The 25,008-nt window shown below is 33.2% G+C and overlaps 2 long non-coding RNA genes across 2 annotated transcripts; both read left to right on the forward strand.

Moving 5' to 3' along the window:
• Positions 1 to 2,716: 2,716 nt before the first annotated feature.
• LOC104883450 (uncharacterized) lies at positions 2,717 to 6,252 on the forward strand. Its single transcript, XR_007274099.2, has 3 exons — positions 2,717 to 3,447; positions 4,007 to 4,100; positions 6,071 to 6,252. It is a non-coding gene; the product is annotated as an uncharacterized LOC104883450 (long non-coding RNA).
• A 1,364-nt stretch (positions 6,253 to 7,616) lies between these two features.
• Positions 7,617 to 10,527, forward strand: LOC130591646 (uncharacterized). The gene is made up of 2 exons (XR_008969627.1): positions 7,617 to 8,263; positions 10,229 to 10,527. It is a non-coding gene; the product is annotated as an uncharacterized LOC130591646 (long non-coding RNA).
• The last annotated feature ends 14,481 nt before the right edge of the window (positions 10,528 to 25,008 follow it).

The following is a 25,008-nucleotide window of genomic DNA, read 5'->3' on the forward strand; positions in this document are numbered from 1 at the left end:
CGAAACTGCATGGTTATTGGACCCAGACTGTGAGGGGATCGTGAAAGAAGCCTGGGGGCCGAGAGGTTGTGAGACTGTCGAAGAAAAAATTGGGAATGTGGCGAGGGGTCTGGAGGGTTGGAGTAGGGGCAAGTTCACAAATTTTGGGAAGCAAATAGCGGAATTGGAGGAGAAGCTGAAACGGGTGCAAATGGGGGCTTCGGGGACAGATAGCGAAACTAATACTGCCCTTCAGAGAGTGTTGGATGATTTGCTGGAGAAACAGGAAGCCTACTGGTATATGAGATCTAGGGTGGCTGAACTCAGAGACTGGGACAAAAATACGAAATATTTTCATCATAAAGCCTCACAGAGAAAAAAGAGAAATTCTATAGCGGGTTTGTTTGACAGTGAGGGTGTTTGGAGATCGGAGGATACTGAGATTGAGCACATAATTTGTGATTATTACCACACATTATTTACTACTAGTCATCCTTCCCAGACTAGTATGGAAGACGTTTTGAGTGCTGTGTCCCCTGCTATATCGGAAGAGATGAATGCTGATCTTTTGCGCCCGTGTACAAAAGATGAGGTATGGAACGCCCTGAACCAGATGCATCCCTGTAAAGCCCCTGGGCCGGACGGTATGCATGCAATTTTTTATCAGAAATTCTGGCATATTGTGGGAGAAGATGTTGCTGAAGCGGTTATAGGGATTTTTCATGGAACGCGCCCCCCTGACAGTGTTAACTCTACTTTGGTTGCTTTAATTCCTAAGGTAAAAACCCCTTCTCAAGTCTCTGAATTTCGTCCTATTAGCTTATGTAATGTTGTTTACAAGCTGGCTTCGAACGTGATGGCGAATAGACTTAAGGGAATTTTACCTGCTGTTGTATCGGAGAACCAAAGTGCTTTTGTCTCAGGGCGACAAATCACAGATAATGCTCTTGTGGCTCTCGAAATTTTTCACTCTATGAAGCATCGGTTTCGGGGTAAACGGGGTCATATTTCCATGAAGCTGGATATGAGCAAGGCTTATGATAGGGTGGAGTGGAGTTTCCTGCGAGCATTACTGCTGAGATTAGGCTTTGCAGGGACCTGGGTTCAGCTGATCATAGAGTGTGTCTCCTCGGTGAGGTATTCTTTTGTGGTAAATGGGAATGTTTGTGGTTCTGTTTCTCCCTCGAGGGGTCTTCGTCAAGGTGACCCTCTGTCTCCCTATCTTTTCATTCTGGTGGCTGATGCTTTCTCTGCTATGTTAACAAAGGCATCTCTGGATAAGCGGATTCATGGGGCCAAGGCTAGCCGTAACGGTCCTGAAATCTCTCATTTGTTGTTTGCTGATGAGAGTTTACTTTTTGTTAGAGCTAACCGACAGGAATGTACCACTATAGTTGATATTCTCAACAAATACGAATGTGCATCCGGGCAGAAAATTAATATCGAAAAGTCGGAAGTGACCTTTAGCAAAGGGGTGTGTGCTGGGCAGAAACAAGATTTGATTGATATTTTGGCGATGAGGCATGTGGACGGTCACGCTAAATATCTGGGGGTCCCAACTTTGGCTGGCAGATCAAAGAAAACACTATTTTCGGAAATGAAAGATAGAGTGTGGAAAAAACTACAAGGCTGGAAAGAGAAGTTGTTATCGAAAGCAGGTAAAGAGGTACTTCTTAAAGCAGTGATACAGGCTATCCCTACTTATCTGATGGGAGTTTATAGAATACCAGTAGGGGTTTTGCAGGGGATCCACGCTGCTATGGCTCGATTTTGGTGGGGCCAACAAGGCACTGAGCGTAAAATCCATTGGAAGAGCTGGGAAACATTATGTCAACCAAAGTGCTGTGGTGGTTTGGGTTTCCGCAATTTAGGTGTTTTTAACGAGGCTTTATTGGGACGACAGGCATGGAGGTTAATTCAGTTTCCAGGCTCTCTGTTATCTCGGGTCATGCAGGCCAAGTACTACCCTCATTCGACTTTTCTGGAGTCTCATCTGGGTCCGGTAGGTAGCTATTCTTGGCGTAGCATTTGGGGTGCTAAGTCACTGGTCAAAGAAGGCATTTTGTGGCGGGTGGGTGATGGAGAATCAATCCGAGTGTGGCAGGACCCGTGGGTTGGGAAGGAGGCGAGTCGGTTTCTCGCGACTACCCCTGTTGCTGGAGTTGAGTTCTCAAGGATTTAATTAACCGAGAAAGTTGCGAATGGAAGTACGATTTTATCACGGAAAATTTTTTAGAGGAGGATGCGAAGGCAATCCTTGCCATACCACTCAGTGTTCGCCTCCCTGCAGATTCGTTAGGTTGGGCGTTTACTAAGGATGGTAGATATTCTGTTAAAACCGCCTATATGGTTGGGAAGGGCGGAAATCTCGACCTTTTTCAGCAGGTGTGGGTACGGCTATGGAGTCTCAACATCTCTCCAAAGGTCCGCCATTTTCTATGGCGATGTTGCTCCTCCACGCTTCCGGTAAGGTCTCTTTTAAAATACCGCCACTTGCTTGATGATGATACTTGCCCCTTGTGTAATGCGGAACCGGAGACCCTTACTCATGCTTTATTTGTGTGTAATCGGGTTAAAGAAGTGTGGGAATAAGCTGGATTAGCAGACTTAGTCCCTGCGAGAGAGACGAGTTGGATGGAGATGTTGGAGTCATGGGAGGATGTTAATGACGAGAGGGTGTGTAATAGCCCGTGTATTTTAAGCAGATTTAATTAAGGGCTAATTATTTATCTTATAATTAATTACGATATTTTGGTATAAGTTGATGGGATTTTCTTAAAGAAATTTAGTGTTTTAAGACAAAAGGAAAATTATGCTCTATAATGTATTTGCTTATATGGTTTAAGGATTAGTATTTTTAGTTTAGAAAAAAAAAATGTATTCTCCCTCAATGTAGTTGAGGTGTCAAAATATATTAACATTTCATGCTTTCTCTCTCCTTTTTCTCTGTCATCGTGTCAAAAGAAAGTGAAGGCAACAAAACTCAAAACCTTGAGTTGTCAAATTTCCAATGTTTAATCTGATACTTAAGTTTATAACTAGCAAATCCATCTCAAATTCTTATTATTCAGCACTAGAAAATTTAAGAAACACCAATTCTTAGTTTTCATTCTCGCATCCTCTCATTCACCGACATTCCTCTCACTCCTCTGTTCTGTCCGTCAAATTCAAGCATCATACTCTCATTTTTTAGTCTTTGTTCCTTCATAAAAGTTGTAGATCTCTTCAAGATATTGAATTTAGGCTCAAAAATTTCTTCAATCGGAGTTCGGAGCTAAGAGTTATGCTCTCTGGAAGTTGTAGTTGTTGTTGCCGCTGTTGCAGCGTTTTTCTCTCTCCTCTTCTTCGTGGATGCTGCTGCTACGAGTTTGGTTGGTGTTGTGGCTGTTGCATGTTGTTGTTGTCATCGATTCTTTCTTGTTTTGATTTGAAGGAGACCCAATTCAATTTGAGCCAAATTCTATCAAGGTATGCAATTTTGTTGGTGATTTATCTTCATTCCTCCAATTTATAGTATACATACTTTATTCTTCTATTGTATTTGTAACACTAATTCAAATTATGATGGGTTTTACTTCATGATTTCACAAATAAATTCAGGTCTAAATGTTTGCAAAATCAGTTGAGATGAAGGGTTGGTAAAAGTATTCAATGGATTTTATGAAATTAGTTAGTTATGTAATTTTTTTAGAAGTTAATATATATTTTTTTAAAGAGTTATATTTGCTGGTTGTTCCGAATGAGAATTGGGATTAGCTTATGGTATGATATTGGTTAGTTCATGAGTTTTGATCAAAATATACAAATAAAGGTTGCAGCTTTTTCTTCGCAATATGTAATTTAGATATGGGTCTATCAGTTGATTGATGAAGTTATTAGAGTTATAATATGTGTTGGATTATAATAAGGGTGTGTGTATAAGAGTTATAATAATTAGTTCATAAAGAGTTTAGAAATATATAATCAAGTTAAGATTGTCAATACGAATTGTTCTAAAGATGGATACTAATTTTTATGTTCCTATGAGGTGAATGATTGTGGAACTTGAGTATAACTTGGAGATGGATATTGGATTCTCGAATATAATTTTGGAGTAGAATGCTATTTGAAGATGCATAGAGGTACACATTGTCCATCCATTTTTGATTGAAAATTGGTATTTTTGTATTATCATGAGAGTTCTCTGAAAAACATTTATTTTTAGCATTAATTTATGATGCTCTTTTCGGAAGCTTTAAGCTGCATTGATTGAGATATTTTATAAGCTTATTGTATTTATAAATAGAGTATTTGATAAGCAATTAGTGTATTGTTCAAAGCTGATATTATTATATTGAACCTTCTACTGCAAAGTATGATAAGTTTAGGAGTTAAGATTTTGAACGACCTGATCTAAACTTACACTATCTAAGTACTACCATTCGTTGTACTAAACTTAATTATTTATGAGACTTAAGAGTATTAAATGGGATGTTGGGTGATTATGTTATAGGTTTCTATTTGTAAATTATGGTTGTATATAAATGAGTTCATAAGTGGGAGTGCTCAGATATAATTATCAAGTATAATCGTTATATTCACTAGACAAGTTATGAAATTATATTGTGGATGTAACTTATAGATAGATGCTTGTGATGTGAATCATTATGACTATAATATGGGTCTTCAAAAGGAAGGAGTTTTCGATTATTATGTATATGTTTGTGAGGAAAAGACATCCAGATTATAATTAAATTATATTCTTCAAAAGCACCTTTAGATATTCTGTGGAAGAAACTACTTTGGTATACACTGAGAATTTACGGTATTATTGGAGCCAGCAATAAATCATTTGGGATATTAGATTTAATATGACATTGTAAAGTTATAAGTAAGTTTTCTGAATATGTTTTGGGGGAGGAAGAGAAACTTCAGACTGAAGGATATATCATATTTTTCAGATGTAGTCTTTAGAAAATTCTGAATCCTTGAAAATGGATTTTGGTTGGAGATGGTTATAAGTTTGATGGATTGCTAAATATGATTAAATGGAAAGGTTATTCTTCGTAAAGAGCAATTGTGTTAGATATAAGTTTATATAGAATAGAAACTCTAAATTGGGTGATGATCTTTTGGTAAACAATGTTTTGTTTTGGAGAATCTTTTATGAGATCGAAGCATAGTTTCTTTAAAGTCCGTGTTTGAAAGGGATTTAGCCGAAGAACTTTTATAAAAGGCTGATTTATACCAAGTTAATAGAAACTCAATTATATTATGCAAGTAATTTAATTTGGGTATATCTAATACCCGAAAGTGATTCTATTATGACAATTTGAGATTTAAGAATCTGAATTTTCGAAAATATGAATTTATGATTCTGTTTTATGAGGGGAAGAAGCTGCTAAGCAGTGACGAACAACATTTGTCGAGCAGGTTTGCTCATTATGTGTTAGAGCGGGTATTGCTCTGGAGCGGGTATTGCTCCGTTATGTGGGGTCATGACCTAAAAGTCTTGCAAGCAGTATAAAATGGAAGAGGGAGACGTCCCTTGTAAAAAGCTTAGAGAATTCGCCTGAAAGGCAACTCTATTCGTGTTCTCTTCCCCAGTATAATATGATTTCTGAAAGAAAATAGAATATGTATTTGAGTATTCGAGTGGTCTCGTGGAAAGTTATTTCAAACTTTAATTTCTGAAATTATGTTTTACTCACCCAAGTTATGGAATTCATGCGCCGATTATGGAAATGATTTACCAAGAAACTTGTTAGGAATTTATGCAAGAGTTAACTACGATATACATATGGATTAAATGTTTTTGTGTATGATCCACAGAAGGGGGAGAGATTTATTGAAGTAAAGTATGTTAGAGTTGACTTCGAAAGATCGTATTAGTAACATTACAAATTGTGTTCAAATATTTGTTATATAATTCTTTATTTATGGCTTCGCTATATCTTGATTTCAAATGTCTCGTAAGATTTTGATTACAATTGTTTCATAAGATAAATTTAAATCTTAAATTTGTTTTAAGCCACTGAAAAGATGTTCTGGTTGGACAGTGTGTACTCAGTTTTCCTGATTTTGTTCTTGTAACCTGTCCTGGTGGGGGCAGAGTTCATTGTTAGTGATCTTGCAGGTTCGTGTGTGGAAAGCTCGGAATGGAGTAAAAGGAAGAATTTAGTTATCAAGGTTATAATTAGATGTGATGGTTCAGAGGTTGTATTTAGGATTATATATCCTTATTTGTGAATAAATTATTATATTGCTTTAGAAGTCGAGCAAGGTATTGTGTAATATGTTTATTTGGTTATTGAGGATGATTTGTTGTGGGCCCTGACCCACAGGTCCAGGATCGTTCTATGGTTATGTTTCCGCTGCAAGTGAATATAATTCGAGGTCATTAAGCGTTAATTGTAATTTGCGTATCTTAAGTGTGTTTAGCTAGCAGCTCGGAAGTGCGGGCTGTTACAGGTGGTATCAGAGCATGGTTATTTTAGAGTTGTCGTGATCTTCATATCATGGCAAATGAGGTTAAGGAAGATATTTGGGAATGTTTGAAATTGATTGGGTTATTAGTTAGTTGAAAATTGAGGAACTAAAAATGAGAAATTAAAGGTTGACTGTTGCGAAATTTGGAAAAGTGGAAAGTCTATTGGGTTTTAGATTTGAGTGGTTATAAGAGAAAGATCGAATTATATTGATTGAGATTGCAGAAAGTTAGGAAATTTTTCTTTTGAGATATTATAGTTTATTATGAGTTCTGAGCTAATTTTTGTGAAATGTTTTATGTTATGTATTCGTTTTGAAATGATTTAAAGTTTTATATTTTTAAATTTCGAGGACGAAATTTATTTTAAGGGTGGTATATTGTAATAGCCCGTGTATTTTAAGCAGATTTAATTAAGGGCTAATTATTTATCTTATAATTAATTACGATATTTTGGTATAAGTTGATGGGATTTTCTTAAAGAAATTTAGTGTTTTAAGACAAAAGGAAAATTATGTTCTATAATGTATTTGCTTATATGGTTTAAGGATTAGTATTTTTAGTTTAGAAAAAAAATGTATTCTCCCTCAATGTAATTACGGTGTCAAAATATATTAACATTTCATGCTTTCTCTCTCCTTTTTCTCTGTCATCGTGTCAAAAGAAAGTGAAGGCAACAAACTCAAAACCTTGAGTTGTCAAATTTCCAATGTTTAATCTGATACTTAAGTTTATAACTAGCAAATCCATCTCAAATTCTTATTATTCAGCACTAGAAAATTTAAGAAACACCAATTCTTAGTTTTCATTCTCGCATCCTCTCATTCACCGACATTCCTCTCACTCCTCTGTTCTGTCCGTCAAATTCAAGCATCATACTCTCATTTTTTAGTCTTTGTTCCTTCATAAAAGTTGTAGATCTCTTAAGATATTGAATTTAGGCCAAAAATTTCTTCAATCGGAGTTCGGAGCTAAGAGTTATGCTCTCTGGAAGTTGTAGTTGTTGTTGCCGCTGTTGCAGCGTTTTTCTCTCTCCTCTTCTTCGTGGATGCTGCTGCTACGAGTTTGGTTGGTGTTGTGGCTGTTGCATGTTGTTGTTGTCATCGATTCTTTCTTGTTTTGATTTGAAGGAGACCCAATTCAATTTGAGCCAAATTCTATCAAGGTATGCAATTTTGTTGGTGATTTATCTTCATTCCTCCAATTTATAGTATACATACTTTATTCTTCTATTGTATTTGTAACACTAATTCAAATTATGATGGGTTTTACTTCATGATTTCACAAATAAATTCAGGTCTAAATGTTTGCAAAATCAGTTGAGATGAAGGGTTGGTAAAAGTATTCAATGGATTTTATGAAATTAGTTAGTTATGTAATTTTTTTAGAAGTTAATATATATTTTTTAAAGAGTTATATTTGCTGGTTGTTCCGAATGAGAATTGGGATTAGCTTATGGTATGATATTGGTTAGTTCATGAGTTTTGATCAAAATATACAAATAAAGGTTGCAGCTTTTTCTTCGCAATATGTAATTTAGATATGGGTCTATCAGTTGATTGATGAAGTTATTAGAGTTATAATATGTGTTGGATTATAATAAGGGTGTGTGTATAAGAGTTATAATAATTAGTTCATAAAGAGTTTAGAAATATATAATCAAGTTAAGATTGTCAATACGAATTGTTCTAAAGATGGATACTAATTTTTATTGTTCCTATGAGGTGAATGATTGTGGAACTTGAGTATAACTTGGAGATGGATATTGGATTCTCGAATATAATTTTGGAGTAGAATGCTATTTGAAGATGCATAGAGGTACACATTGTCCATCCATTTTTGATTGAAAATTGGTATTTTTGTATTATCATGAGAGTTCTCTGAAAAACATTTATTTTTAGCATTAATTTATGATGCTCTTTTCGGAAGCTTTAAGCTGCATTGATTGAGATATTTTATAAGCTTATTGTATTTATAAATAGAGTATTTGATAAGCAATTAGTGTATTGTTCAAAGCTGATATTATTATATTGAACCTTCTACTGCAAAGTATGATAAGTTTAGGAGTTAAGATTTTGAACGACCTGATCTAAACTTACACTATCTAAGTACTACCATTCGTTGTACTAAACTTAATTATTTATGAGACTTAAGAGTATTAAATGGGATGTTGGGTGATTATGTTATAGGTTTCTATTTGTAAATTATGGTTGTATATAAATGAGTTCATAAGTGGGAGTGCTCAGATATAATTATCAAGTATAATCGTTATATTCACTAGACAAGTTATGAAATTATATTGTGGATGTAACTTATAGATAGATGCTTGTGATGTGAATCATTATGACTATAATATGGGTCTTCAAAAGGAAGGAGTTTTCGATTATTATGTATATGTTTGTGAGGAAAAGACATCCAGATTATAATTAAATTATATTCTTCAAAAGCACCTTTAGATATTCTGTGGAAGAAACTACTTTGGTATACACTGAGAATTTACGGTATTATTGGAGCCAGCAATAAATCATTTGGGATATTAGATTTAATATGACATTGTAAAGTTATAAGTAAGTTTTCTGAATATGTTTTGGGGAGGAAGAGAAACTTCAGACTGAAGGATATATCATATTTTTCAGATGTAGTCTTTAGAAAATTCTGAATCCTTGAAAATGGATTTTGGTTGGAGATGGTTATAAGTTTGATGGATTGCTAAATATGATTAAATGGAAAGGTTATTCTTCGTAAAGAGCAATTGTGTTAGATATAAGTTTATATAGAATAGAAACTCTAAATTGGGTGATGATCTTTTGGTAAACAATGTTTTGTTTTGGAGAATCTTTTATGAGATCGAAGCATAGTTTCTTTAAAGTCCGTGTTTGAAAGGGATTTAGCCGAAGAACTTTTATAAAAGGCTGATTTATACCAAGTTAATAGAAACTCAATTATATTATGCAAGTAATTTAATTTGGGTATATCTAATACCCGAAAGTGATTCTATTATGACAATTTGAGATTTAAGAATCTGAATTTTCGAAAATATGAATTTATGATTCTGTTTTATGAGGGGAAGAAGCTGCTAAGCAGTGACGAACAACATTTGTCGAGCAGGTTTGCTCATTATGTGTTAGAGCGGGTATTGCTCTGGAGCGGGTATTGCTCCGTTATGTGGGGTCATGACCTAAAAGTCTTGCAAGCAGTATAAAATGGAAGAGGGAGACGTCCCTTGTAAAAAGCTTAGAGAATTCGCCTGAAAGGCAACTCTATTCGTGTTCTCTTCCCCAGTATAATATGATTTCTGAAAGAAAATAGAATATGTATTTGAGTATTCGAGTGGTCTCGTGGAAAGTTATTTCAAACTTTAATTTCTGAAATTATGTTTTCTCACCCAAGTTATGGAATTCATGCGCCGATTATGGAAATGATTTACCAAGAAACTTGTTAGGAATTTATGCAAGAGTTAACTACGATATACATATGGATTAAATGTTTTTGTGTATGATCCACAGAAGGGGGAGATTTATTGAAGTAAAGTATGTTAGAGTTGACTTCGAAAGATCGTATTAGTAACATTACAAATTGTGTTCAAATATTTGTTATATAATTCTTTATTTATGGCTTCGCTATATCTTGATTTCAAATGTCTCGTAAGATTTTGATTACAATTGTTTCATAAGATAAATTTAAATCTTAAATTTGTTTTAAGCCACTGAAAAGATGTTCTGGTTGGACAGTGTGTACTCAGTTTTCCTGATTTTGTTCTTGTAACCTGTCCTGGTGGGGCAGAGTTCATTGTTAGTGATCTTGCAGGTTCGTGTGTGGAAAGCTCGGAATGGAGTAAAAGGAAGAATTTAGTTATCAAGGTTATAATTAGATGTGATGGTTCAGAGGTTGTATTTAGGATTATATATCCTTATTTGTGAATAAATTATTATATTGCTTTAGAAGTCGAGCAAGGTATTGTGTAATATGTTATTTGGTTATTGAGGATGATTTGTTGTGGGCCCTGACCCACAGGTCCAGGATCGTTCTATCGGTTATGTTTCCGCTGCAAGTGAATATAATTCGAGGTCATTAAGCGTTAATTGTAATTTGCGTATCTTAAGTGTGTTTAGCTAGCAGCTCGGAAGTGCGGGCTGTTACAGGGTGAGTGTTGTTGGTGTGGTAGCCTGGATGGTTTGGTTTCGGCGGAACCAAGTTCTATTCGCTGGGGGTGGAGTAAACAATCTGATGTTGGTGGAGCGAGCTCACAAGGCTCGACTGGACTACGTAGCATATGCGCAACGTATCTATGCGCCCAGCAGGTCCAGGGAAGGCAGCGGAGCTCGGCAATGGGCCCCTCCTGCAGTAGGCTCGGTGAAAATCAATTCGGATGCCTCTGTCGGGGCTGACGGGTGGATTGGTCTTGGTGCAGTGGCTCGAAATGACCAAGGGCAGGTTCTGTGGTCGGTGTGCCGTCGCGTCAGGGCCTGGTGGCCGGTGGCTGTGGCTGAAGGAAAAGCTTTGTGTTTAGCGGCCCGGCTAGCTCGTCTTCACAACCATTCTCATGTGATTTTTGAATCGGATTGCCTGTCTCTAGTTTCCCGCTTGTCTAAAGGAGTTATTTACTTCTCTGACCTTGATTCTATTCTAGCTGATATTCTTTCCTTGTGTAATGTTTTTGAGGTAGTTGTATGGTCTCATGTGCGTAGGGAGGGCAATTTCGTGGCCCATCACCTCGCAAGACTAATGCCTTTTGGGATTGAGCAAAGATGGGAGAATCATGTTCCCTCTGATATAGCTCCATATGTACTGATGGATTCATTGTCCCTACCTTAATATAACTTGCACGTTTTCCCCTCAAAAAAAAAAATTTTGGTAGGATGAAGTGCCATTGGGAGTAGAGGGGAAGAGGATCGGAACGAGAGGGGAAATCATGTGGTACATAACACAATTTTAAAAGGTATTTGAGATTGCAAATTGCGCAAATAATTTCCAGAACATTCATTTACCGTAAGTTACTTCCTCCGTTTAGAACTAATTGCACCATTTAAATTTTGTGTATTATTTACATCTTACATTTAAATTGTCTTTGATGATTTATTTTAGGAAAAACGTTGTCATGTGTAATTTTGTTAGATTTATGTGGATGCATTTTTTTTTTTTAAAAAATTAACTTTTTATAATATTTTCTTAAAGATCTCTTATTCAAAAATATAAAAGTTCTTATATAAATGTTATTTCACTTAAATAAGAGCTCATAACTTTAATTAATAATTGTTCTTTAGAATTAGTTACTGTAGCAACAAAAAAACCAAGGCAAAGATGAGAGATAATATTCAAAGGGTCTTCTTATTTATTTAATTAGAAAGGAGAATGTGGTTATGAGAGTGTAAATATATACAGTTTAATAAAGTTGCGTGAAAAAGAACAAATTATTACAGAATAGAAAATAAAATAAAAGTGAAAAAATCGTTTGAAAATATATTGAAACAAAAAGTAGGAAGATCTTTTAAGAATGGATTTGACAGAGTAAATTGTTAAATATGAACTTATAAATTTAATAAGTACATCATTAAACAATATGAAGTTTTCGTTTGTTTTTGTTTTAAAGTTTTCTTCTCTAACCTTCCTCGTTTAAAAATTACGATGCCACTCCATTTATATGAACAACCCTTATTCTTTCCTAAGAAGAATTAGGAATTTCTCAACTGCAGTGACAATCAACAAATACATTGGACTCTCTCCAACCCACTAATACTTATTGTATTTCAAAATGAATAATATTGTTTGACTTTTTGTACTATTTACCCACTTTATTTTGACCGTGTTTTGTGATATTTTGTAAAGAAAAATATATTTATTGAGATCTTGTTAGATTCATTTCGATATATACATTATGAATATCATTTTTTAAAAAAAATTTGTACATGTAGAAATTAGAGATATTACTAATTAAAGTTATATGTTGGCAAGCGTTCTTGAAAAAATGTGTCTAAATATATTGAAACAGATGAAGTATAATTTATCTCTAGTTATAGTAAACCTAACAATAGATAAACCATAGAGGCTCACATATATTCATAGGAGTACTTCAAAAAGTTAAAGGTCTCACAATCCACTAACTATACAATATAAAAAAATACTTCCTACCAATTATCAACAAAAAAAAAAATAAAAAAAGTCAAACTGTATCGATTAATATTATACTTTTAAGAAAAAAAAAAAAAGAAATCAAGAAACAATAATTTCAAAATGTTAAATCATTTTTTAGTCTGAACGACTTCAAACAAACGGAAGGCCGAAACAAGATTCTTTTCATAGAATAGAACTAAATTTAGTAATAGTCATGAGATGAAATTGACACATGATTGAAAAAAGTCAAAAACCACAAGGTCTAGCAAAATATGAGGCTTGGATGCGACATCTAGCCCAAATCATACGATGATCAGCTGCGTTTTATAGTATTATACTTTTGTATTGTTTTTTTTTTTTTGAGTTTCAGTATTCTTGATCACACGTTGATCACTTGACAGATGTAATGCGTTGGTTGTCTTCCCAGTAAGGGGAGGCCGAATTCACTCGACTCATATAATGAGGTCAATACTCGAGACTGCTAAATCACTAGTACTGTCAAGTAGTCCATCTGTTTCAAAATATAAGGCATTCACGTTTTACAAAAAATTGCTTTGACCATAAATATTTCTCAAATACGATAAATAAAAATTATAAAAATTATACTGTTGGATCTGTCTTGAAAAATACTATAATAATATTATTTTTAAATTTTTTTATCATCATAAATTGAGAGTAATTAACGGTCAAAGTTCGACCTCGAACCTCGTGCGTGCCTTATATTGTGATACGGAGGGAGTATCAACTAGGGACATTAATCATTAATATGGGCCTATGGCCACCGTTGCAAAAAAAGTAAAATGAAAAAATGGGCAATTTATTTGTTGAACCTACTACTTTAACTATTTTGTCCTATGAGGAGTTTTTCACCGTTTTCGGCGAGTGGACTAATCTCCGGTGTGAGTTTGCATGGATATCTCAAAGAACAACATTTCTTCCGATTGGAATTTTTTCCATACCCAAAACTCGAATCCGAACCTTAATGAGCGATAGACCTTTAACCACTCACGTCAACCCCAATTGATACTACTTTAAATTTAATAGACATGTGTGTGACTAAAACAAGAGAGACATGCTTGATGGTATTACGGAAATGTCGTTTAAGCAATTTAAAATATCACTAGAAGAGTTTATTAGTATCATTGGAAGGTTTTATGCTAAGAGTAATATGAGATTCTTGTTAGGGTACCAGCCAAACACTCGCCAAAGAAGTTCAAATAATTAATAAATCTATTTGAATTGGTGAAGTGATAAATTTTTTGTAATAAGGATGCTCTTTTTGATAATTTAATTTAATAGGGGAGGTTTACTTTTTAATATATAGGGAGATCAAATATTATTAGGATATATTATGTTTAGGAGTTTGAGCATTTCTTGGGTGTAATACATATATCGTAACTTATTGTTTAACAAGCATAATGACATAAATTTCAACAAGAATGACGTGAACTATTAGAATAATGATATGAAACCAAGGATGTCTTGACCTAGTGGTTAAGATTGAGGTGCTGTGAACGATAGGTCACAGGTTTGAATTCCCCCTCCCCTTCTTTCTACTTTGTACTGCCTTCGTGGCTCATACAGATAAAAAAAATGATATGAATCTCATGTCATTTTGTCGTATATTTTATGTCATTTGAGTTTTCTACTAAAAAAGCGGTGGTTTGTGGGTTGTTACACCATAAGTTATGGTGTTATAGTTACACCCAAGAATTTGTATAGGAGTTCAGGTGAGAAGTAAAACACCACAATCGAATGATCCATTTTATCCCTCTTACTCCAAATTTCTCTTTTCTTCTTTTTTGGTCTTAGGATTGTTTCAATGCTAATTTGTTAGGGTAAATGAGTTAAATAAAGATTAATTAAGGTTTAGTAATGGATCCAGGGGTTAATGATCAAAAAGTTGATAGTCGTCAATCATTAACGGCGCATGATTAATTATAAAGAAATTAAGGGGTATATAGTGAATTTTAAAAATATCGAGGGTATATGGTGAATAAAAAAGTTGGCAGGGGTATATGGTAAAAAAAATCTGAAAATAAAAATATGTACACCTTCAATTCAAAAAATTATACTTCTCCCATTCTAAAATAAGTGAAATACTTCTCCCAACAACTCTAAAATAGAAAAGAGAAATATTTTACTTATTTCAGAATGGAAGAAGTATAAAGAAAACCTTCTCATTCTTATCATCTTAAGAATCTTCTCATTTAACCCAAAATCAATATTATATGAAATTAGACAAGTAGATTTGAAGTATTTGTGATTTTTTCATAGAAAATAAAAAGGTTGGACAATTTTTTCCCGATTTATTTTCATTCTCCATCTATTTTCATGCACCCTATATGGTAATCTTCTCTGTGTCAGTTCAAAATTATCGGATGATATCTTAGAAAATAGAAGACAAACATTTTGTTTTTTTTTTAAAGAGAAATTTCATTAATTGAAGGCCAAACGACATCTACAATAGATATTAAAGAGAAACAAGATACAATTAAACAAGTTAAATCAAAATCGTCTTCGAAGAAACTATAATGAACCAGATCGAGCAATACAGCGCAAACCCCCTTGTATTTGCTGAATCAAACAGCTATTGATGAGGAAATCTATCATTCTGACATAGTTTTGGAAGAGCATTCTTGATCGAGTCATGTTAACCGCATCCGAGATTCCAATACCTTCATGCTGAGTCTTAAACTTCAACCAATAAGAACAATTTCTTATACCTAAAAAAAAGCAACCACACTCACAACTCCCATAGGGGAGAAGGAGATCTCCACAACAGAGACTAAAAATCCCATAATAGGATTTGAAGAAATCTCATAAAGAGATTCTAATTTATTCAACAAAAGGTATTGGGTCAGACGCGTCCGACCATAATATTTGGTCGGACGACTTTCAGTTGGTTACAATTTTTTTTCAGTTGGTTTCAAATTTTTTTCATTTGGTTTCAATTTTTGTTCAGAAGACCAAATGAAAGAAAAACAACACAAGCTGAAAGAATTTACACACCAACTGAAAGAACCCGGAAGACCAAATAAAAGAAAAATCATATCACAGGAAGGAAAACATTATCTTCTTGATCTTCTAATTACTCATTCTCGCTCTGTCTCCTCCTTCCTAAAATTGCAAAAAAAACACACCAATTTCATACGTTTAATAATTGCTTTCTTTTTGCCCTTTGGTCATTGGTGGTACCTGGAACACGGTGCATTATGGTTCCTGGAAAATCATATCAGTTAATGGCAGAAAGACGATTTGACTCGTCCGATCCTTGACTCGTTAAGGAAGATGATGACGCGGCGACAATGTAAGTGGAGGAAGAAGAGGTGGTGATTGAAGAAGATGAAGAGTAATCTTTGGCGAGAGCAACGGAGAGAAGAGCTGCGAGTTATTGCTGCTGTTGATGGTGAAGTCCTTGCATCTTCTTCGTCTTCTTTCTTGTGCTTGCTTCGCCCGTCCGACGGAAAATATTGGATCAAACGGTCTGACCCAATACTTTCACAATAAGAAAATAAACTAAAAACTGAAAATAAAAGGGAAAAGGGGGCTTACCATGGATGAAATCATCCATGGCAGCCCCTAACTGATGAAGAAGGAGTAGGGGAGCTAGGGTTTTAGGGTCCGTTTGGTAGGGCGTAAAACGTTTTCAACTGAAAATGGTTTTCCATGGAAAACCATTTACAATGGAAAACTCATTTCCATTAAAGTTTTCCGTTGTTTGGTTGGATGAAAAATGATTTTCCATGGAAAGCATTTTCCTTTGTTTGGTTGGATGAAAAACCAACTACTCCTATTGAATATGGATACTCCTTATTGTATAGTATTGTCACTTTTTTTTTTTTTCCTCTCATATTGCTACCCCAAATTATTATGAGGAAGAAATATGATATGTTTTCAAAAAAAATAATAATATAAACTAAAATCAACTACATATCAAAAACAACAAAAATCAACTAACATGCTAATATGCTATTCATTATCAAATTCAAACTGATCAATTACAGCTTATACAATGTCATAAAAACCTCTAAAACTCCAGTACACAACTGATCTCCCTAAAACACTGATTGAATTTCACTAAAATCTCACCTCAAAATTAAACTATATCAAATAATCAAAACCCTAGAAATAATTGGACTTATTAACCTAAACTAAATCAAACAAATTTGCAGCAAACATACCCTTAAAATAAACGGATTTTGTGCAAAAAGAACCATAAAAACAATCAAATATTTCAGCAAACAAACCCTAAAAATAATCGAATATTGCAGAAGAAAGTTATGTAACAAATTCGAATCCTAAAAAAATCCTAAATACCGAAATTCATAAGAGGAAAATAGAGATTAGAACAAATATTTACCAAATTCGACGAAACGTTGAGAGAATTTGCTTCAAAATGGCGTGAGATTTACCAGTTTGATGAGAGAGAAAGTCTAGATGAGAGGGAGAGCTGAGTAGTGAGTACAGATGAGAGGGAGCTGAGTATAGATGAGAGAGAAAGTCATATGTGGAGAGAAAGGAAAACGTTTTCCTCCCAATTTTGGGGGAAAATGTTTTCATTATGTTGGAAAACTATTTTACACCCTTATTTTACAGCCCAATTTTCCAGCCCAAACCAAACAATAGAAAATAGGGAAAACCATTTTCAGTGAAAACCTTTTACGCCCTATCAAACGGAGCCTTAGAGAGAAAAAGAAAGGGGGGGAGGCTAGGGTTTTACTATATATGTGGAATATTTGAAATCAGCATGTAGAATGTGAAAGATCTTAGCCTCTCTATAAGTTAAGAAGGAAGCTTTCACAACATCTCTGCAGCTTCCTCTCCTCAAGAACCCTAATGACTTCATGTAATTAACATGATGTTATCCTCTAATGCTATCACTAGTTGCAGCTCTAAACTACTACCCAATTCTTTTACTTTGATGATAGGTAATCTCGAATCCGCCATTGTTTGTATCATTCAGAGTTGTGTTATATGTGCTGGTTATGGTATTTCTTTTTCTTGTTTAAGTTATCTACTCTCTTCCACAACTCCAAGTCTCCACTATGTATTTGTTGGTTGTTCTATCCGAGTCCCAACACCCAACAAGTTAATATATCACCTTATTGTAACATCAATAACAAAGCCATTGAACAATATTGATCGATCGTATTACATTGTTAGGATAATATGAAGAAAAAGTTAATAATACTATCTCCGATCTTTATTAGTTTACCCGTATTCTGTTTTGAATGTCCATTATTAGTTTACCTATTTCTTTTGTTTCTATTTTTGGAATTGGACCACTAACTTTCCATCACACATACATTCAACTTTAACATAAAATATTAGTTTTTCTTTCCTTCTATGTCCCACACTATTGTTTCTCCTAAAACTCTGTGCAAAAGAAACGGGTAAACTAATAAAGAACGGAGGGAGTATTATATTAAGAGATAAGTATTTTGTTGAAGTACAAGGTGACACTCAAGAAGACGGGTTGAATTGAGCGACAAAATTTAATTGATTTTCGCAAAAAAAATAACATTGTGCCTCACACTGTGTTAAATACACTCGTAGACTCGTTTTTTTTTATGTTTTTTGCTCAAAGGGTAGAGGGGGTTCTAGTGAGTTCCATTTAATTATAGATGACATCTTAGATTTGGTTGTTTGTTTTGAACATGTTGTTTGGTCTTTTGTGAAACGATCCGGTAATAAGGTAGCTCATATGTTGGCTCATCTCCAACCTTGGGAGATTGGCAAGCGTATTTGGGTTGACTCTATCCCGGTTGGTGTTATGTCTTTGGCTATTAATGATTTAATATGATCTCCCTTTTGGGGTTCCCTTAAAAAAAAAAAAAACTAAAATCAAGGAAATCAAATAACAAAACACAAGAATTTAACGTGCTTCAATCTCATCTTTGAGATCTACATCCACACTACCTACTCTTTTATTATTTAAATCTTAAAAAAAAATCTTACGATGCGGCATGATTCCCCCACTACTAGCTCTAGTAATGCTCCCTAACACCTATCTCTAAGTGTTGCTACTCTCATAATAATGAAATTACAGAAAGATTAAGTCCTCACAAGTGTGCTTCTTAAATAAGCAAAGAGAGGAATGTTAATCGTTATCAAGTTCTTTTAACGCACTGGAACTCTGTGCTATGTTCTGTGCTATGGGAATACGTTTTCAGCTCTCAAATACTTATTATAAAAACTAAATCTGAAAACGTGTATACTTCTTCTAATACTTAATTTATCTCTATATACAGAATCAACAGAATAAGAATTATTCTCAAAGATATGATGATCTTCTTGAATATAAAATCTTTTCTTTTTTCAAAATCATAATAAAAACTGATTTTTTCTTTCTTTAAAAATAAAGATTCCTTCTTATCTTTTGTCAACTAAAAATCAAATTTTTCAAAAATCCTTATCAAAATCCTTTACTTGAAAATCAATTTTTACAAATCAATTTTTTTTCGAAAATCTTTTAAAAAAATTTTAACAGTTTTTATAAATTTCAAAAATCTTTATATTGAAATCTTTTCTTTCTAAATTCTTGTTTTATAAAAACTCTCCTTTTTATTCTTCAAATATAAAAACATGAAATTAATATAATTACTTATTTTCCTAACTCTAAGAAAATAGTCAATCATCCTAATTTCATATTTCTAACTTCGCACAAAATTCTAATACTTCCTCCGTTCTGTTTTAAATGAAACATTGGATGAAATGACACTATTCATTGATCAATTTTGACTCCAATTTATCGCTATTATATAAAGAAAAACATAGTCAAGTGGGATCTTGTTAGATTCGTCTCGATGCACACTATCAAATTATAACTTTTTTATATTTTTTACGCGTACACAACTATAGATATTAATGACTAAAGAAGCGCGTTGGGTTGCGTGAAAAAGCAAACGTTTCATTTAAAAAGGAACGGAGGAAGTAAGTTAATTACATTAGATAAACATGATTAAGAACATAACTAGACCTAAGCTTACATATCTTCAATTCTTGAGCTTTCATGAACATCCAATCTTGATAGCTTTCTTAGATCACTGTTACATACCTACATGTTATCGCACAAAGTGTGTATCATCATCAAAATAATTTCAGACTTAAAGTCACAACATATTGTATTGAGATAAGCAAGTTTCTTTATTCTCCTATATACCTAATTAGGTTCAATCTTAACTATATACTTCCTCTGTTCCTTTTTACTTGCAACAGTTTGACTTTCACGCTTGCCAATGCATAATTTCAACCATCAATAAATTTAATTACCGACAAATAAAAATTACAAAAAGTATATATTTGAAAAATGTACATTCAGACGAATCAAACAAGATCCCACATGAATATGTTTTTCCTTAACTATAAATCACTAAACATAAATTAAGTAGAGCTCGTGAATAGTGTAAAAGTAAAACCGTTGCAAGTAAAAAGAAAAGGAGAAAGTATATCGCTCCATGGTTAGTAATATTCTCAACTTTTTCTCGTCAATCTCTTTTTTCATATATACATGATTGATTGGCTTCTAAATTATTGGCATTTCATGGCTACAAAGGTGTAGATGATTTAAGAGCACGCAAGATTGTCAATTGAGCCACTATACATCAAGTATTTATGTTTGCCTGTTAGACTAGTTTGGGTTAAGTATGCAAGTCCAATAATCCAACAGGGTAATAGGATTCAAGACACGAAGCCCATGTTTGGTTAGTGAAAAAATAGGCCCATAAACGGATTGGGTTAAATGAATCCATTTCACATTGTTTGGTTGGGCCGGAATGGAAACCCAATCCGTTTCTTTTGTTAACCCATTCCCCTCATTTGTTACCAGTCATTTATTTGGAGTAACAAAAGAGGAAACATAACCCAATGTAAAAAACTCACAGCCGACTTTCTCTCTCATCTCTCCACCTCTTCCATGGAACAACCGCCGCAACAACCGCAACAACCGCAACAACCGCAACAACAACAACAACCGCAACAACAACAACAACATTCTTTGAATTCAAAAGCTTCATCTTCGGTTACGTTGTTCCACTCTTATGTTCCTCCCCAAATTCAAATTCAAATTCCTGCTTGTTCTGTAGTTGTTGATGTTCAAACTCATGTCTAGCTTAAATGCAGAAAAATAGCAGAAAAATAGCTATGGAGTAATATTATGTTTTATCATGGCTGAATTTTTAGTTTTACTATTATCCTTGTTATATTACAGAATTACAGTGAACCAAACAAGGGAATGGAATGGGTTAAGTTGAATCCATTCCCCTACTTTAATGGATTCCTTTCCATTTCCTTTCCTTTACTCAAACCAAACATGGGCGAAATGTGTTTCAGAAATGTTTAAATAGAGATTCGTTGGCGAAGAAGAGAAGACCACACGGCCGTGTGTTTTGTGTGACAAAATATACACAACAAGGCTAGAATTTATGGTGCTAGGCTGCTAGCTGAACCAAATAAATGTATTTCTATACTATAGGCTAAAATCTTCTCTAGGGTTTTTCAAAAAACTAGGGTTGAAATCTTCTCTAGCCAACTATTTCAATTTTCAGGGTCGTCTTATACATCTTACAGGAGTATGCATGTTTTTTCACGTGTTTTTTTTTGCTGTAGACTACGTAACCGTTGGAAGCTGTCCAACAGTCAAATCTTCTAGTCAAGTAATTGGACTTTCACACACTATTTATACTTTATAGTAACTCTATTCTCTTACCGTATCTTTTTGCTAAAATAAATGTTATCATGAACATGAAGTATAATATGTTGTTGGATTACTATTATTGTATAATTTGAACTATGACTATTAATATTTAATTTCATGATTATTAATTTAACATTAAATATATATATTAATGATCAAAATATTACTCTTTCATCTTATAATACTTACAACATTGTAATGTACTCTGTGTACATAAGGATCGAGAAGAGAAGATAAATATATAGAGAGATTAATAAAAAGGACTCCTATGTGATAGGTGATAAAAAAAATATATATTGTCAATAATGCCAATATTGCAATTAATAGAAAACTTCATACAATAAAAAAATATGTCTTGAAGTTTTACAAAATTCATGAGGTATCCTTGCATTTTCAAAAATTCATCGAGTACCCCCTAAGTTTGCATATAATGTACCAGTCACCCTCAAGAATTGATTGATGTTGATTCTGTTAACTTTTTTTTGAAAGAGCAATTTCATTAATTGAATGTCAAACGTCATCTACAATATATATTAATAAAAATAAGATACGATCAAACAAGTTTAAATCAAATTCGTCTTCGAGCCATATTTAAAAGATGAAAGAGTAATATTTTGATCATTAATATATTGCAATCCCTCTTGTATTTGCTGAATCGAACAACTATTGATGAGAAAGTCTATCATTCTGACATAGTGAAGAGCATTCTTGATCGAGCCATGTTTACCGCATTCGAGATTCCAATACCTTCATGTTTAGTCTCGAACTTCAACCAATGAGAACAATTTATAATATCTAAAAACAAAAAAAAAACTCACAACTCCCATAGGGCATGGGAGAAGGAGATCTCCACAATAGAGACTAAAGAAATCTCATAAAGATATAGTAATTAATTGAAGAAAACAAGAAAAAAAATAAAAAATGAAAATAAAATGGAAAAAGGAACTTACCATGGATGAAAAAATCCATGGCAACCCCTAACTGATGAAAAAGGGATAGGGAGGCTAGGGTTTTAGAGAGAAAAGAGAAAGAGAGGGGGTTTTGATTCTATTAACTTAAATGACCTGTAATTAATCGAACCCCAATCTAATTCGGCTATTAACCCACATTGTGCCAAAAATGTCTATTTACGATATAAATCCCTTTTTCATGCGGTCAAAAATAGTTTCAATAATGAACTAAAAACCTATTAGAAAAATTTATCTGCTTTTGAAAGACTTTATTGGGCATAATAAGAAATATTAGGGGAATTATGATAGGGGTTAATTAATATTGGGTCATTTAAGTTAACATAATCCATACCAGTAAGTTATTGATGGTGTTTGGTACATTACATGCAAGCTTAAAGGATACCCGGTGAATTTTTGAAATCGTAGGGGTACCTCATAAATTTCGTAAATCCTTAAAAATAATTGGTAAAAATTGCGTTTAAAATATTACAAGTATTAAAAAATGGATGAAGTGTGTCATCAAACTTTGAGAGTTCTCTTGTCCTATACAACTTGTTCTTTTTCAGCTTTGTTAACTGTGAACATAAATTTAGGCTATTGTGGATAGTATTCAAAGAATTGCTTAATATAGTATCAAGTATTCAAGCCCTTTTTTTATTATGTATATTTCCATCCAAGCCTGACCTTTTCATCTAAATAATGTTTCTTATGTCTAATTCAGTTTCCATTCAATTTTCAACAGTTAAAAATACACATTTTTAATTATTTATATTTGTACTTATGTGGCACCACTCTCTTCATGAGGCATTTTGAGGAGCTACGTGAGTGGCTTATTTTGCTCATATTTGAGTTTATATTATTTCAGTTGTTAATACAAGAGAATAATAAAAAATAAAAATAAAAAAAGCATTTGCCACTTTTGAAACTTATATTACTTCCCTTATGATCTTTTAATGGTTACACTTATCTTTTGTGGTTAGTGTCTAGAAATTTTTAACTGGCAAACCTTCATTAAATAGTACTTTCTCTGTTTTTTTAATCTTTCTCACTTAGAATCTTGGTACTATTCATACTTAGAGAGAATCTTCTAATTATTTCACAATTTATAAGAAAAAACATAATCATGTGGGGTCTTGTTTGATTCGTCTCAATTAGTACATTATTAATATTCAATCGTTATAATTTTTACTAATATATAATGAAAGATATTTAAGCTCAAAGAGGTGCATTGGGAGACACGCATAGGAAAGTGAGAATGATAAAAAAAAAACAGAGGAAGTATAGATATATAAAAAAAAAAGTATCATGTAGGATATTATTAATTTTTTTGGTGTTATTATAATATGCACGTAATAAAAATTAATATTGTTCAATAACACTAATTTTAATCTCGTTTTACTATATATATTGATTATGTTTATTATCTTAATTCGTCCTTGAATTTTCCAAAATTGCTTTTTATATGATATGATTTAATTAGTATATTTATGATATATTTGATTTGAAAATGTATATACTTTATAAATTCATTTTAAAGGAGTACTCCCTCTGTTTTTTTTTTTTATCATTCTCACTTTCTCTATGCGCATCTTCCAATGCACTTCTTTGAACTTAAATATCTTTCATTATATATTAGTAAAAATTATAACGATTGAATATTAATAATGTGTTAATTGAGACGAATCAAACAAGACCCCACATGACTATATTCTTTCTTATAGATTGAGAACAATTGAGAAGATTCTCTCCAAGTATGAATAGTGTCAAGATTCTAAGTGAGAAAGATAAAAAAAAAACAGAGGGAGTAATTGTGTACTCAGTACTAAGTTATGTTGATGAGTTAAATACAATAAGCCAATCAAATGCAATCCAGTTTTAAAGCAAAACTACAAACTCTCCAAAAATCTCAATTTTCGGTCCGTTCTATTCAACTTATTTTAACTTATGTGAACTTATTTTATCTTATTTAATCTGAACTTATTGGACTACATGATGTTTGTATTATTAGACTTGTCTCATCTTATATTAACTTAATTTATCTTACTTAAACTTATTTTATCTTACATGAGCCTCTTTTTTTGAAATAAGTTAGAATAATTTCTAAAATGCATGTATGACTATTGACTCTAGGCTATACTAAGACTCCTAATACTCCTTTCTTCGTCAGTTCTTCGCATTGACTATCTCTGGAATATTAGAATTAAATTAAGCTAAGTCGATAGTGATACTTTTTAGTACAATAATAATGCTACTTTTTCCTAGACAGCTTTGTCCTACAGTTAAATCTACCCAAGTCAAAAGTCAATCTCTAAAAGAGTTCATAATGGGGATATGGTTTGGGTTCAGGAATTAGCCGAAATGTGTACTTCATAAAGCCTTGGCCTTTGCTAGTTTTGTAAAGGATGCAGTATCTTACATCAAGGAACTAGAAAACAGAAAGAAAGAAAAAAAGGGCACAATTTCTATATGTCAACTACCGTTAGCCTGGACCAGTTTATAGCCGCAATACAAGTTTCATTTCATAGGAAGTTCCGAAATTTCATAGCAAGAAATTGACACAGGAATGAGAAAAAACACAAGGTCAAGCAAAAAGAGGCTCAGATGCCAAATTCCGAATGACTAGCCCAAATTACAGAAAGGTACTCTCGATCTACAATAATGATATAGCGAAACCAAACGTGGCCGTATCAAGATAGTGACATTTTTTTCTATTTATAAGATTTTTTATAAGTGTTTGGATCTCTAGAGTTGTAAAATAACTCTACAAGGTAGAGTTTGAGCAATATCAACCATTGAATAAAAAA

Source organism: Beta vulgaris, chromosome 5, assembly GCF_026745355.1.
Source record: "Beta vulgaris subsp. vulgaris cultivar EL10 chromosome 5, EL10.2, whole genome shotgun sequence".
NCBI classification, from domain to species: Eukaryota; Viridiplantae; Streptophyta; class Magnoliopsida; order Caryophyllales; family Amaranthaceae; genus Beta; species Beta vulgaris.